Source organism: Otolemur garnettii, unplaced genomic scaffold, assembly GCF_000181295.1.
Source record: "Otolemur garnettii isolate 467f Iridium unplaced genomic scaffold, OtoGar3 scaffold00178, whole genome shotgun sequence".
NCBI classification, from domain to species: domain Eukaryota; kingdom Metazoa; phylum Chordata; class Mammalia; order Primates; family Galagidae; genus Otolemur; species Otolemur garnettii.
In genome coordinates, this window is record NW_003852573.1 from 2840008 (window position 1) to 2847577 (window position 7570).

The window sequence follows — 7570 nt, forward strand, 5'->3', positions numbered from 1 at the left end:
GGCGGGAAACTAGGCAGAGGGAGAAGGCAAGGTTGAGTGAGACTCGGGGGCTGATGGCAGAGGGGACAAGGAAGATGGCTGCTTCAGATGCCAGAAGCTTTTGTTTCCTTTCCCATTCATGTTTTTCTCACTAATAAAACCTCTTTTCCTTGAGGAACTTGACTGAGTCTTTGTTCTTATAAGGGGAAGGGAGAAGAGGGGAATGGAGGAGAAGAGAGGAGAGGAGAGGAGAGGAGAGGAATCCAGCATCCTCTGAGGACCTGCTGTGTGGCAGGACAGTGCTGGGAGCCCGTATGTACTTGTGGCCCTGGAGTTCTGACTGAGCAGGTCCGGCTGACAGGGGTGCCGAGGGGTGGGGTGGAGGGGTAGGGGGAGACAGAAAGTCTCATAAGAGAGAATAATGAAGCACCAGGTGACAAAGCTCCCACCGGGCAGGGTCACAGCAGCTCCTTGTCCTTATAAAATGTCCTTCTGTCAGTCTCTTCTGGTTTTGTATTGGGAGGGGGGGAGTGTAGTTTTTATTTTAATAATTTTAAAAGCTTTATTGAAGTATAATCAATATACAGCAAACTGCACACATTTAAAGTGTACATCTGGTTGAGTTTGAGTCCAAGCATACACCCGCAATATCACAACCTAACCCAGGTGCTAAACTGACCCAGCACCTCCACAAATGTCCTTGTGTTCTTGGGTGTTTGCTTTTCTTTTCCTTAGAACGCACGTGGGGTCTCTCCTCTTCACACATTTTAAAGGGCACGAGACTGTGTTGTTAGCTATAGTCACTGTGTTCTACATCACAGCTCTGCAAGTTATTCATCTTGCACATCTTGCTGAAAGTTGATACTCATTGAGCAACATTTTTCCGTTCCCCTCTGCCCCCATCCCCCGGATAACACCATTCTATCTCCTCTCTGCTTCTGTGGGTTTGACTCCTCTAGATCCCCCATTAACGTGGCATGTAGTATCTGTGTTTCTGTGCCTGGCTTATTTCACTTAGCATAATACCTCTAGATCGTGTTGTGGCAATTGGCAGGATTTCCTTCTTTTTTAAGGCTAAGTGATATTCCCTTGTACATATATGCCACATTTTCTTCATGCATTCATTTGTTGAGGGACATTTGGGTTGTCTCCATATCTTGGCTATTGTGACTAAGAATCAATACAGTTTCTCAACCCAAAGCAAACAAAGAAACACTGTGCAAAATAGAATTCTGTTGACAGAAAGGCAGGCGCGGAGGGTAAACACTGGCTGGCAAAGAGTACCTATCAGGCTTCTGAGAGAACTGTGACGTCCCAGGCACACCTCTTCCGCCAGGCCCAGCCTCACCAGGGACACTTGGCAGCGCTTCTCAGAGATCGGCCCCGTAGATCCCACCCGGTTCTGGTTCATCGAGGATGCTGGTCTGCCAGGAATGTATCTGAAAGGTCTGGCATAACGCACACCTTTGTGTTTGTCTGGCTTTTTCTGTACCATTTCAAAATCCTTTGATAGCTGCCAGCTCTGCCCATTATGACTCCCATCTCCCCAGCCATACAAGTCGGGGGGAAATGGTCACCTGGAAAGGAGCTGACAGTCTTTCTCAGGCCATTCACTTGCCTGTGCATCTTCCTGTTTTGAGATGGAAATACATCTTTTCAAATTGTATTTCAGCCTCTGTGCATGGCCTCTGGGGCTCCCTTTTGGGTTCGCCCCCCGAAGCATCCTGCCTGAGCTGGGGCACTCACTCCTCACCTGCTAACTCCAGCTATCTGAGGTGACCTCTGCAGCAGCTGCCCTCAGTGCCTCCAAAACTCAAGAAGGGACCACACCGCAGGTGGGAGAAGAGTGCTGCCCGTGAGGGTCCCCTCCCCACAGAGTGTGCAGGAGAGGAGTGCTGCTGGACAGACACAGCACATGGTGCTCTCCTTAGAGGGGAGATGCCTGTGTCTGCCCTGGGCCACATGTCAGCTCCAACCCTATTTGGCCTTGTGCTCCCTCGGTCTCACCCAGATCCTTGGGGACACAGGCTTCCCTGTAGACTCCTTAGGTTCAAGGTTTTACAGGCCAGGCTAGAGGCTGAGCTCAGTGACCAACGCCAGGGGGTCCTCCTGGCCCTTCCCCGGAATGTTGGACCAACATTCGTCCCTCTTGGACCAACACCATCTACCTGTTCTTTTTGGATGGTTCTTTCTCAAAGGATGCCTCAGTCCTCCATACCAGTGGACTCCTTGGGTCCCAGCCCAGAAGACAAGTCTGAATCTCAGCACAAACACTCTGCTGTGTGTAAGCATTGCTGTCCAGATGTTACGGGTTTGGGAAGCTAAAGCCCTGATGCTGGATGACTTGCCTGAGGTCATGCAGCAGCTCCAGACCCTTAATCCCTAGTCAGTGCTATGAGCATACACAACATTGTGCTGTACACCCCCTCACAGTTGCACCAGAGTGTATATTCTAAAAACCTCACATTATTCTAACCGGGTTCTCGAAGGCCTAGCATGGCTGCTCCAAGGTGTGAACTGCAATGCTTCCCAGCCAGGCCCAGCAGGAGAATCACCTGTGCAACTTTGAAAAACACAGGTGCCAGGACCGAAGCCCAGGCCATGCTGACTCTGCTGACTCACTAATTCAGGTGGCCGAGGTGCACGGGTACCTGTGTAGTAGACTCTCATTATTTGTCACAGTTATGTTTGCAAAGTCTCTGTGAACACAGAATAGGCAAATACTGACCCTTTCTTCCCAGCGGAAACGCAGGGTTAGATTCCTGCCAGCTCTGGTCACAACCAATATGTAGCCTTGCTTTGTATGTGTTTCTGTTAAAGAAAACTTCTTTACTATCTACTGTTGATTGATCGACACTGAACTCACAGCCACACTATGACACAGGCCTGAATGAGGTTTATCTAATAACAAGAGTATTTGATCTGCCAGGCCCATCACAGCCTTCTTGTGGTTGGAGACACTGGCACTGTGCCTGGGGCTATTGTAAATAGCAAAATCGGGTAGCACCTGAGGCTCAAAAGGGTAGGGTGCTGGTCCCATATGCTGGAGGTGGTGGGTTCAAACCCAGCCCCAGCCAAAACCAGCAAAAAAAAAAAAAAGCAAAATCACTAACATACAGTACAAAAATGTGAAAAACATGGCACTAAATAGACTGCAAAAAGGATGCTTGTTTACAGCATGACAGCTTAAGCAAAGAGGCCAGTGGGGCTGACACTGTGACCCCTCTCCCACCCCAGCTGCCTCACTCTTCCCCTGCCTCAGACACTCTTGTTTGCCTCTACCCCGCAGGGCCCCACTGCAATGAGGATTGGGGCCGACCCAGAAGATCCAGGCTACCCATCCATTCACAGCCTTGCAGTTGTGTGTTTCTGTTAAAGATGCCTTCTTTACTGCCTGTTGTTGATCTATTAGCACTGAACTCACAGACAATAGCACTGTACTAGTGCCTGAACACAGCCTATCTAGCCCTGGGGTATTCTCTGCAAAGCACATCACAGCCTTCCTCCCCTTAGGGACACCCCTGGCTGAACATGACCCCTCCTTCTCCACCTGACCCAGCCTGTTCTGAAAGTTCACAGGGAAGCTTCTCCTTCCAGGAAGCTCTGAGGAGGACGTTGATCCTGACAGGCAGAGCTGGAGAGTGGCCATGGTGGCAGGACTTCTCCCAGGAAGACAAGGGCTTCCCCTGCGCTGGGGAGGAGTGAGCAGTGAGGGTAAGGCCTCCCAGAGCTGAGTTCAGGAGGGCGATTCTGAGCCATACTTTGCATTCCAGTCTCCAGAGTCAGTGGCTCTGGGGACATCTGCAGTTCATCCTCTAGAGGAAACTCAGATTCTTGTCTTCCTTTCAGTCTCTGGGCCCCTGGGGAGGGGGCAAAGATGATACCAAAAGGGCAGCTCCCTGAATTCATCTCTTGAGACCTTGTCTATCTTTTTCAAAGGATTTAATCTTTGCAAGCTACAGTGTATTTATTTAGTAAAGTTATTCAGCAAAAAAAAAAAAGAAAGAAAGAAAGAAAGAAATCCTCAGCAATGATGTTTTATTTCTTCTTTTCCTCTCTCTTGAGGGCAAGGATTATCCTGCAAGGGTGAGAAGGAATATCATTATTCCTCTTTGATTCAAACATCATTTAGTTAATATTTGCTGTATTCTAGGGGCTGGGGACAGTGGATTCCTCCCCTAGATGGATAGATACCTTTGCTTGTGGGTCCCCTCTAGCTGACTATCCCCCCATGCTGCACCTTCACTACCCCAACTGAGACCACCTGGGACATGCCACCCTCACCCTGGGCACCCAGCATGGCCCACCTGGCAGGCCTTCCTCTGTCCCTGGCCACCGGCAGCACTAGCCTTCCTGGTGGTAGAGGAGGCCTCGGGCATCTTCCTTTCTACCCCCCACGCCCCTCCCTTGAGTTCCTCTCCCCACTGCTGTACTTACCTCAGCCCTGCTTCCGTGACAGCAGCCCGCCTGCTGAGGCCTGTTGCTCCGAAGGCTGGGGAGTCTCTGGACACTTGGTCTACGGTCCTCACCAACTGTCCTGCAGTCACAGGTGAAGAGACACCTTGGGCCCCAGGCAGGACATCTGGGACGGAAGAATCAGAAAGCTGCCCCTACGGCTGCCTCCCCAGGCTACCCCACTAAGCCTGGTTTGCCTAGGGGGCCACCCCAAAATGGGTCTCAGAGACTCTGATGGGCAGAGAGGGACTGCTGGACCCACCCCAGATAAGGGTCCCGAGGCAGGGAGTGCCTGACCAGGAGGACTCTGGGAAGGTTTTTAAACTGCGGGATGAAGTGGTCTAGGGGCCCCTTGCCCATGACTCCAGGGCCAGTGGAGTGAAGGGCTGCCTTGGAGGGGTACAGGAGTCAGGGCCAGTCCCAGACCTCTGTCATTCAAGTAGCTCCTCTGATTATATTGGTCCGTCATGTTCAATTGCATGTGAAGAAAATGCTTCTGTGCCCAAAAAGCTTAGAAAAGCTTCCCTTAACTGAAACCTAGAGCCTTCTTTTGCTCAAGCCATCCTCCTTAGCCCGCAAGTGGGGGCTGTGGGGTTGGAGGGAGGAGCCACACTTGACTTCCAGAGGCTAGGCCCAGAGGCTGGGGCACTGCTTGAATCCAGCCTCGAGCTTCTGCCTGCTGTTGGCTGCAGAAGGCAGCAGCCAGGGCTAGTTCAAAGGTATACGGGCATCATGAGAGCCACACTGGCCTGGTGGGGAGAGACAGGCCGCTGGTGCTTCCCCAGTGTCAGACTCAGACAGTTGGGGATCCCAGGTGCATGGCACATGCTGGGAAGTTCACTGTCTGAAGGACAGAGCCCCTGTGCAGAAACCCAAATACACATGCTCTGGTCTGGTATGTGGGAGCTCTGGTCTGGCTCCCACTCAGCAGCTGTGGGACCCTGGGCAGTAAGTCATTTTCTGCACCCTTGCTACCCTTCCCCGTGGGGGTGTACTATGAAGCTGCTGGTGTGTTCTGAAAACTGTCAAGTGCTGTTCACATGCAAGGTCACTGTCCCTAGGTTAGGATTAGGGCCAGGGCTGTCCTGGGGTACTTGTGGCAGCTCCTGATCTGGTTCTTTCAAGCTGAGCTTGAGCGGAACCAGAGAGTCCCTAGATCACATGGGCAGAGTTCACGTGGGAGGTCCCAGCCGTTCTCATCTGTTTTGTGTTGCTACACCAGAATACCCGAGGCTGGCTAATTTATAAAGAGGCTTATTTGGCTTGTGATTCTAGTGGCTAGAGAGGACAAGCTTGGATGGCTGCACCGGTGAGGGTGCTTCAACTCATGGGGAAAAGTGGAAGTGCCAGACTCTCTAATAACGTGCTCTCAGGAACTAATCCATTCCTTTAAGAACTAGAACTCACTCATCAATCTACTCAGGAGGGATCAATCCCCATGACTCAAACACCTCCCATGAGGCCCCACCTCCTAACACGGCTACCCTGGGGATCAAATTTCAGCATAAGTTCTAAACGAGACAAACCACGTTCAAACTGTAGCATGGCCAGACCCACTATCCTCGGCACCGTGTGGCCTTTTAGAGTTTTGACAACCTGAGATGACTCTGGACCCTTGGGAACATAATATTGGGCCTTTCAGAGTCATCTCCACTCTTCTACTGGCTGAGCTAATCTGTCTGCCCTCATCCAGGGCTGGTGCAAGACCCAGGCTTAACGTGCTCTGTCTACCCCTACCCCAGCTGAGCGGGAGGCCTGTGAGCAGGAACCTCACACATCAGAAGAGCTTGCATTAAGGTGGGCTGAGAAATGGCCCCCAAGAAATGGCAAAGAGGCAAGTGGCAGATCTCTAGCTGGAGGTGGCCGTTAGGAATGCAAAAGAACAGGTTTACAGTTTCCAAGGGGGAGCTACAGATGTGCGATTTTTTTGTAGGCTGCTTCTCCCCATTCCGCACCTGTCTGCCTGGAGATGGGCTGTGGGCCTTGCCGCGATGGAGGGGTTCAGAGAGCAGTGGGCAGCTGGCTGCGTGTGCTCTCCATCAAGCATCCTAGAAACATCTTTATATTAACAAGTCATATGTGATTGCAGGAAAAAATAATGCAAGCACCACATATACAAAGGAATGTTCTCCTCAGTGATAGCCTTTGTCCCTTCTGAAGTCAGGCCCAGTGAAAGAATTCTGAACTTGGGAAAAGCCAAGGAAGTGTGGGTTATAACGTGGGCTTGTCTGTTGACACACATTTGCATGTGGCAGTCCCCAACTCTAACTCCAAGCCTTTAAAATAATAAACTCAGGGCTTGATTTCTATGCATGGGGGTGTCCATAACTGAGGGCACCCAAAGCAATGGGTAATCTCAAGCCAGTTCTCATAATGTGGGTTGAATTATTTGGTTTCATAAATTTTTGTTTGTTGTAGAGTTACCTTTCTAGATATGCCTGGTTCTGGCTGAAATGGAGTGAAGTTTGGATTAACGGAGTCCAAACTAATCAGTGGAGTAGAGTGGGTGTTCTTAACCCAGAGGAATTTTGGGGGGTGGGGGTGGGAAGTGCTGGTGGGAAATCTAGAGTGGGGATCCAGCATCATGAAGTGATTTGAAAGATAAAAGGCCAAGCTGTCCCCAGGTTATCTCTCCACCTGCCGCAAATCTCTTCTTTTTGGTTAATAAGAACCCTTTTGAAGCCAGTTTGGGCACAGGCTGCATGACCTTGAGAAAGATGGTTGGAGAGGACACTCCCTTGCCCCATCAGCCACCCACCCTCCTCTTCCCCCTTTGCTTGGGCAGCTGCCTGAAGCTAGACACACAGTGGGCTGCCTCATCCTTTGGCCCATTTGATCCAAATAATGGGGCAGAAGAGAGTGAGGTCCCGTTGTTGGCAGCCAGGACTCCCTCCTGCTGGACTGGGGTGTGGACATGGGTGACTTCCCTCCTCAAGGTCCTCTGGTCCTCGTGATCCTCATGGATATCCCTGTCCTACAGCCACAGCTTGTGCTAGATCCTGAAAACCTATCCAGAAACCACTGCTATTCAGTCAGACTCTAACATGTCCAAACCATGGTTTGAGAACAGGGGGCTCAGAAAAAAGGAACGCTGTCCCAGAAAATGACAGGCTCACAGATCACACTTCATGTGACC